The sequence below is a fragment of the Atta colombica genome, unplaced genomic scaffold (assembly GCF_001594045.1).
Source record: "Atta colombica isolate Treedump-2 unplaced genomic scaffold, Acol1.0 scaffold281, whole genome shotgun sequence".
NCBI lineage: Eukaryota > Metazoa > Arthropoda > Insecta > Hymenoptera > Formicidae > Atta > Atta colombica.
In genome coordinates, this window is record NW_017259383.1 from 655,591 (window position 1) to 663,166 (window position 7,576).

The 7,576-nt window shown below is 32.5% G+C and overlaps 1 protein-coding gene across 1 annotated transcript in view; it reads left to right on the forward strand.

Moving 5' to 3' along the window:
- The first annotated feature begins 5,596 nt into the window (after positions 1–5,596).
- LOC108689932 (bicaudal D-related protein homolog) overlaps positions 5,597–7,576 on the forward strand; it is a 32,454-nt gene continuing 30,474 nt past the window's right edge. Inside the window, exon 1 of the mRNA XM_018196925.1 lies at positions 5,597–5,659. The gene's annotated coding sequence lies outside the window, so the exon portion shown is untranslated. The remainder of the gene's footprint in view (positions 5,660–7,576) is intronic.

Here is a 7,576-nt window from a genome sequence, read left to right on the forward strand (position 1 = left end):
ATTCTTAAGTTGTTAATTGTTAAGCATGTTATGTTTCGTTCTCTACATATGTAATTTATTACATAATATAAAATAATATAAAATCTCACGCGATGAAGATTTTATGATCGAATTGATCTCATTTCGTGATATTCAAGCGAAGATCTATCGCAATGCGATAATCAGAAATGTATCTAATATAAATTGCTTCACTTAATATTTATTGATCGTTTATTGATCGTTAAGGTAATCCACGTTATGTGTTTGCGTTTGTAAATAAGATCAAAGAATAAGTATAACTAAAAGAGGTTTCTTCGTGAAGTATTGCGTGCACTCAATTTTTCTTTCTCATTAGTGTTAATCGTTTCCTACAAATAGACGCACAAAAAAATTCAGACTGCTAATACAGATAATACTTTTATATTTTCGTAATTAGAAAATGTTGGATATTTTATTCAATATTGTGAGAGACGACATATAATTTACAAAATTATCTCAAGGTAGCAATCATATAACTTTTTTCCTATATACGGCGGAAACGTATAAAGTGAAAAACTTCTCAATCATCTTTATAATAAAAATTTTCATTTTTCACGTTTTCGTTTAAAAAAAAAGCTACTTGATCATTAAAATAAGTGCACAGTTTATTGATACAATATTGGTATATATTTATATATATATCTCAATATTTAATTAATGTATCATCAATAAATTGCTGTTATAGAGCCAGAGGATCATTCATGTAACTTTTTCCTTAGAATGAAAATGTGAACATTTTTTTATATATATGTATGTATATATGTTTATATGTATATATATTTTATATGTGTATATGTATTTTCCACATTATATATGTATAAGAAAAATTTACATAATTGAGTTTCTGGTCTCAAACATTTTTCTTTTTGAATTTTGACGTCTCCTTTCGCTTATCAGGGTTGCATTTCAAAACTCGACTCTGTCAACCCGAATATTATTTTATCTTTATTCACCGAATGTTAAACAAGGACAAAAGATATTTGGAATTGACAGAGTCAAGTTTTGGAACGCATCTCAGGAAGCCGACGTTCTCCACGTGTTTCCATATAATTGATGAGAGACGAAAAAATAATTAAGCTGTTGATCGACGATTCGAGGATCCGCTCTTCGTTGTATGAGAACCTCATGGGAGTTGGATACTATCCGTGGATATTCGGTGGGATTCAGTCAGGTGGTGGTTTGACCAGGTGGGTCAAGTGGAGGGGATACACGCTCGAGGATGCAGACGGGGGAGACGTTAGTTCACCTCCGGAGGGGAAGGTCGCTAGGTCGATCGGTTCTACTCGTTGCGCGCGAGTAACGAACGCGAGGGATCTTTCAGGTTCCGACCGACCATCGTGCGGTACACTTCTCTTGAGTATTTCCATTTGCCTTTCCGGTCCTAATACACAAAGGATTCGTCGCAAAATTCCATCGCACATCAGTACCTACCTCGCCATTTCTCGGGCTCGACGCGGAACGATTTTGGCGGTCGCTCGGATACGCTTCGATCGATACCGAAGCGGCGATTGTTAAAGAGTGTGCAGCGCGAATATATCCGTAGAAGATTATTGTGAAATTCGATAAGATCTTGATGACATTGCGATCTGTTGTGTGCTGCATCTCTTATCCAATTGGAATTGCATTAGGAGGATGGACCATTTGACGTCGCTAGAATAATAATGATTTTTGTGTCTACATAAAAAGATGTATTAATTTTCTTCTATTTAATCTAATCATAATTTTGTTTTATTCATTTATCAGATTATTCGTGAAAATATTTAAAACTATCTAATGATTTATAGATTTATTTGTAATTTTTGTTTTAATTCGACGAGTTCGATAAGTAATGTGGATGTTTATGGCTGATCTATTTTTTCTGTGACTTTACGTTTTTGATTAATCGCAGAATTTTCAGATTTGATTCCATCTTTCGGTAATGTAAACAAAATGCAAATTGTTGTCGTAAATTTATCCGTATTTGCGCGAGCCGACACAAAGAGGCGGCCAAGTCGCGAGCGGGTGCGCCGAGCCGAACGAATTACTTTCAACCGCGCTACAACATGGTGGGAGAGCGGTGCTGATCGCTCTCGTGGAGCATGCTGCACGATTCCGTAATATTTATTTTCCACTCACGACTAGTGACTCACTACCTGGCCGACTGCGCCACGGCGAACAGGTAGACCTCGCGTGCGTGATCTATGTTTGTGAACGAGATTCGTGACTTTCCCACATTCTCAGCGTGCGTGTTTCGCAGTGAGTTCGTGAGAAGTGGAGAGGCATGTGTGTGTGTGTGTGTGTGTGTGTGTGTGTGTGTGTGTGTGTGTGTGTATGTTATGTACTAGTGTTCATTTTTCAAATTTTTAAAAAAGGAATTTTAAACATTTATCGTGTCATAAATATCGAGGCTTTATAAGACGTAAAATATTTATCGAAAGCGACGAAAAAACGCATAGATAGCGTCTCAAGAAGTTTGTATCCTTCGTTTAGAGAAAAAAATATTATAAAATATTATAATTGTTAGATATGAAAGGAGCGCGATGGTAATCCAATTCTTGAGTTAAATAACATTTTGTTATTTTGAACTTTCTGTGTCAAAACGCAATCTATTTCAGTAGTTATTTTCAAAGTAAACATCATATTAACGTACACACTTAATAAATAATAAACTGAATTTGAGTCAAATTTAATACTTTCAAATTTAATATCTTTTTAGTTAAATTGATTCCATTGTTTTAGTCAAATTAACGACATATTGGAAGCAGTGGCGATCTATAGAAATTATTAAACATGACTCAAACAGGTATAATTTACATTATGAATTTAACGATACAGTGTAGATGGCCATTAGTAAATTGACGAAAGACAAACAAAGACACATTCGAGGGTTGATCGCGAGGGGAACGTGATCGTATGGTAATCGATCAAATTAACGTCGATCAGAGTCGGGGTGGGTTTAGATCCACATCCTCTTTATTGGATTTATCCGCAAGGGTTGATGATGCCGCTAAACCGACGCTACGAATCGATAAACGTGAACTGTCGCACGTGTCGTCCGTGACCGTCACATTTTTATCGCCGCTCAAGGATAATGCGACGTAATTGCGACTCTATCGCTCTATCGCTCGTGCAGAGACGCTAGGCGTTCTCCACCCACACTCATAAGTCGATTCGCGCCAAACCGATTTTCGAGCGTCCGCGTGCCAAACACGCGAAATCAGCGCGATTAAATCCGCCTACGCGCGGTTCAATATCACTTTTCCTTCGCGACTCGAAACTCGCGCCGAGCGACGCGAGAATCGAGTATATAGACTTCGCATAGCTTCTCAAGAAGAACAATTCGCAGTAATGTTAGAATTAGCAGTAATGTTACTATAAAGCCTATTCTACAATGTGCTCTTTGTTTTCTGTTTCTTGTTTTTTACCTTTTGCTTTTTTCTTCTTTATAATCGTTTTATCAACAATTGTATTTTTTATTACGTATTTCTTGTTTCTTTCGAAGTTCGTTAACTTTTATCTCGGGCGATATAAAATAAAAAAACCGGATAAGAAGCAAAAAGACAAGATGTAAAAAATAATAAAAGGCAAGAAACAGGAAACAAAAAGCACATTGTAGAACAGATTTAAATCATGACTGTTTTGTTTCATTACCAAAAGATGAAATTAAATCAAATGTAGGATTAATCAAAAACTCAAAGTCGTAGAAAAACAACTGAATTGACTATGAAAACTCATTTATATATTTTAATTAAAATTAAAATTCCAAAAAAGTGATGATTTTTAATAATCATTTTGGAGCCATTTTCACATCATTTCGATATTATTTTTACTCAGCCTGGGTTACACTGTTTGATAATTGATATTTCGAGTCGCAACATCGAGTACGTAATTGCTGTTTACATGAAATGAATAATTCCTGATTGCTTGCAAAATAAACGCGCGGGTATTTTTTGTGTATTATATAGTGACTTTTATTAATCATACACGCAATTCGAAAATACGTGTTACATCACAAATGTTTAGTCATTCGTAGGAAATGTCAGACCGGTCTTTTAAAAATGCTAACGTTTGAAACATATGACGCGATTGGAAAGCGAGATAATGTATCAAGCAAAACAATAAGTCAAGATAACGTTATAATCGAAGAGAGATTTTTAACAATTATTTTGGAGATATTTTGATTCCTGTTTTGTTAGACGGAATTAAGCATATCAGTATCCCTTTCTTCGAACTTTAAACTTCAAAAAAAATAAACAATATGATACCTCTTTTTAAGAGAATGACTTTATAGAAATGCACAAGTCTGTTTTTGTTATGTTTATATCATTATCGTTTTAGAAAGAGTGAAGTAACTTGAATCATTCATTCTCTCTCTCTCTTTCTCTCTCTCTTTCTAGAATATCGAATTGAAAAGAGATGTTGAGATAGAGTTGAATAAATATTCTATAACATAGTTCGGCCAGCGATTTTGTCAAAATCCTATCAGAAAGAAATATTTTCTCTCTGTATATACCATTATCTAATCACACTCTAATTTATACTATTTCATTCTATAATCTTAATAAAATATAGAATGAGACAGTAAGCTAATATGAGATAGTATATCTACCTTTCTGTCTCGCAGAATTGTTACAAAATTCCTCATCTAAAGTTGAAGAAATGCTGATATGATTCAATTCTTTTTAATGGAGTACAGATGATAAGATCAAGAAATATGTAATCTAATGCCTATTACATCTTATAGGATGCGTCATCTAGATAAATACGTGGAAACAATTTACAGGAATAACAAAGGTGAGAGATTAAAACCAAGTTTCTTGATCTTTCTTGCAGAAGCGGCTGGATGTCCATTGCGAGATGGTCCTATCGCAAATCAGACGCATGCCGAGAGACTCTCGTAATTTGCTCCAACATAGAAGATTTCTGTTTCGTTGCTCTGAAGTAAACAGTGGGGTTATCTGAGAATCGATCTTCCTTACGATTTTTCTACAAAGCTAAAATGAACGTTATTCATTGCGAATAATTGGAGAACTGCAGAATATCGTTGCGTCGTAATTCACGCGAGTCATTCCCAATCTGACGGTGCAGTGCTCGCTGGAATCATCGATCATTCTTGCGATTATACCCGCACAAGTGAATTCGTAACCGGATATGCTCGAGCGAGTTGTGAACGAATGAACGGAGTAGTGTGTGTCGCAATTCGACGGACTTTCCATTCGCGTAGCCTTGCTCCGAACAAGGAAAGATCGAGAAATAGCGGGACGATTCGCGACGAGTCTCGAACTGAATAAACGTTTCCTTCTGGGGCAGTGTATGACATCGAGCTGCGGTGCACGAGGCAGCGGTGGAGACGTAAGAAACAACTCCAGGTTGATAGCCGGTCGATCGATAGCGCGGCGAACTTCCGCGATCGATATCCCCAGGGATAAGAACAGCGATACGTTGCACTCGCGTAATGAGAACATCGTCGTTGTCTTATACAATAAGAATGCTGTTAATTGCAATAGTGGAGGACTCAGTTCATCTATATTTGTGTGATTACAAGTGCATCGAGCGCAATGTCAGGGCGACCTATCGCTTTCGGTAACCGAGCGTTGATACGATTCTTAAGGAAGAAAACTCGTGGGACAGACCGACGACAATTGCGATTACGCAGAGAAAGGTAAGTGAGTTATGCGTCATCCAGGTGATTCTTGCGATCGCTTGTTCCTCGCATGTTGGTATGCTGCGAGACTTCAAGGCCCGACTGCTTTTGGGTCGCGCGATCCTTGAACGAAACGGGTTGTAAATCTCCCGAGACGATGCTCTTCAAGGTCTTTTCCTATAATGCAGAAATTAATTATATATTTTTTTTTGAAAGAAAAAAATTATAAATATATAATTAATATTTTTTTTTGTGTCATTAATTTAATAATAAGAATTAATTATAATTATTATTAAACACGTATAAATTCATCTTAGTAATCAAAATATAGATTAAGTCATAAGTTTGTTTTAAAATTTCATGAATGTATTTCTGAATAAGAAAGAAGAAAAGTGTGTTCATAAATTGAGAGACAAATTTTTAATATTTATAACTACTAAAGTGCATATTATCGTAATTATGATTATTATTGCCTTAATGTTAAAAATAATAATTATATATATGTATAGTTCTATCAACAAATGTATATGTAGTTGACGATATTGAAAATAATTTTGTATTCATTATAATAATTTCGAATATTATTTTCATTATAATGAAATTATTATTATTACAATAAAAATAGTTTAGTATAATTTAATTATAATTTACACTCATTTTTTTTAGGACAGCCATATAATGTTACATAATAATCATAATTGTGGTTATAAATATTAAAAATTTTTCTCTCAATATACACGAACACGCATGTTTCATCGTTGAAATAATTTATATAAATATAGATTTGAAATGACTGAGTATTAAATCGTACTCATGTATGATGAACAAAACTTTGAGCATCGTACAAAATGATATCCACCCGAAACTTTTAAGTAAAGTTATTATTTGATACTATTATATGTATTTATTATTTTGACAATAAAGTGTTTGTTATCTAATATTCATAAGAACATTTTTTTTATCTGGAGGCACGCTTATAAATTTGAAAACATATTTATGATTTATCTTTTATATATAAATATTTATTTATTTATTTTTCTTTTGATGGATGTATGTCTTAATAGTGTTAGAAAATAAAAAATATATATAAATCATACAGTATTTGTTCACGTATATTTCTTCATGTTTTTCAATAATAAAAGCTTATTAAAACAAAAGATTGTTTTATCTAAAATCAAAAGCTAGCAAATAAATATAATTGATTTATTTTAGGATTTAAAATATAATTATATGAAAAGAAAGGATAAATCTTTATAGATGAAGAAATACTTGTAAACAATGTGAATGAATAAGATTTATTTATTCACATTGTTGGATAAATAGCTTTTATTTTTTATAGAGATTTATATATGGACATTTCAGCGCGGAGAAATGATATTCTATTTTTTTAAATTGGTGATAGATATATGTATTGTATTTCTGTGTTTTTTTTATCATTAACATGATAACGTGTCACATTGATAGAAATTGTTTCTTCATCGTATGATACTTCAATTAAATCTATATCTAATAAAAAATAAGAAATAATAAATTCGCAACAATATAATAAATTGAGAATAGAAAATTGCATTGAGAGAAAATGATTTCATTGATACAATTATATACAATTATATAATTCTAAAAAATATGTACTTGAACATTGAAATAAATTCATTTTAATTGATATCAATTATAAATTATAATGAAATTATGATAATTTATAATTGATGTCAATTAAAATGAATTTATTTCAATGTTCAAGTACATATTTTTTAGAATTATATAATTGTATATAATTGTATTATTATACATTATAGAAAAAATAACTGTAAAAATGGAATTACAATTTTTATCATGCAATAATAATCATAAGTATTAAAGATTTCTGTCAGCGCATATAAGTAATAAATATATAAAAAATAATATATACATACACACATATATATATATATATAT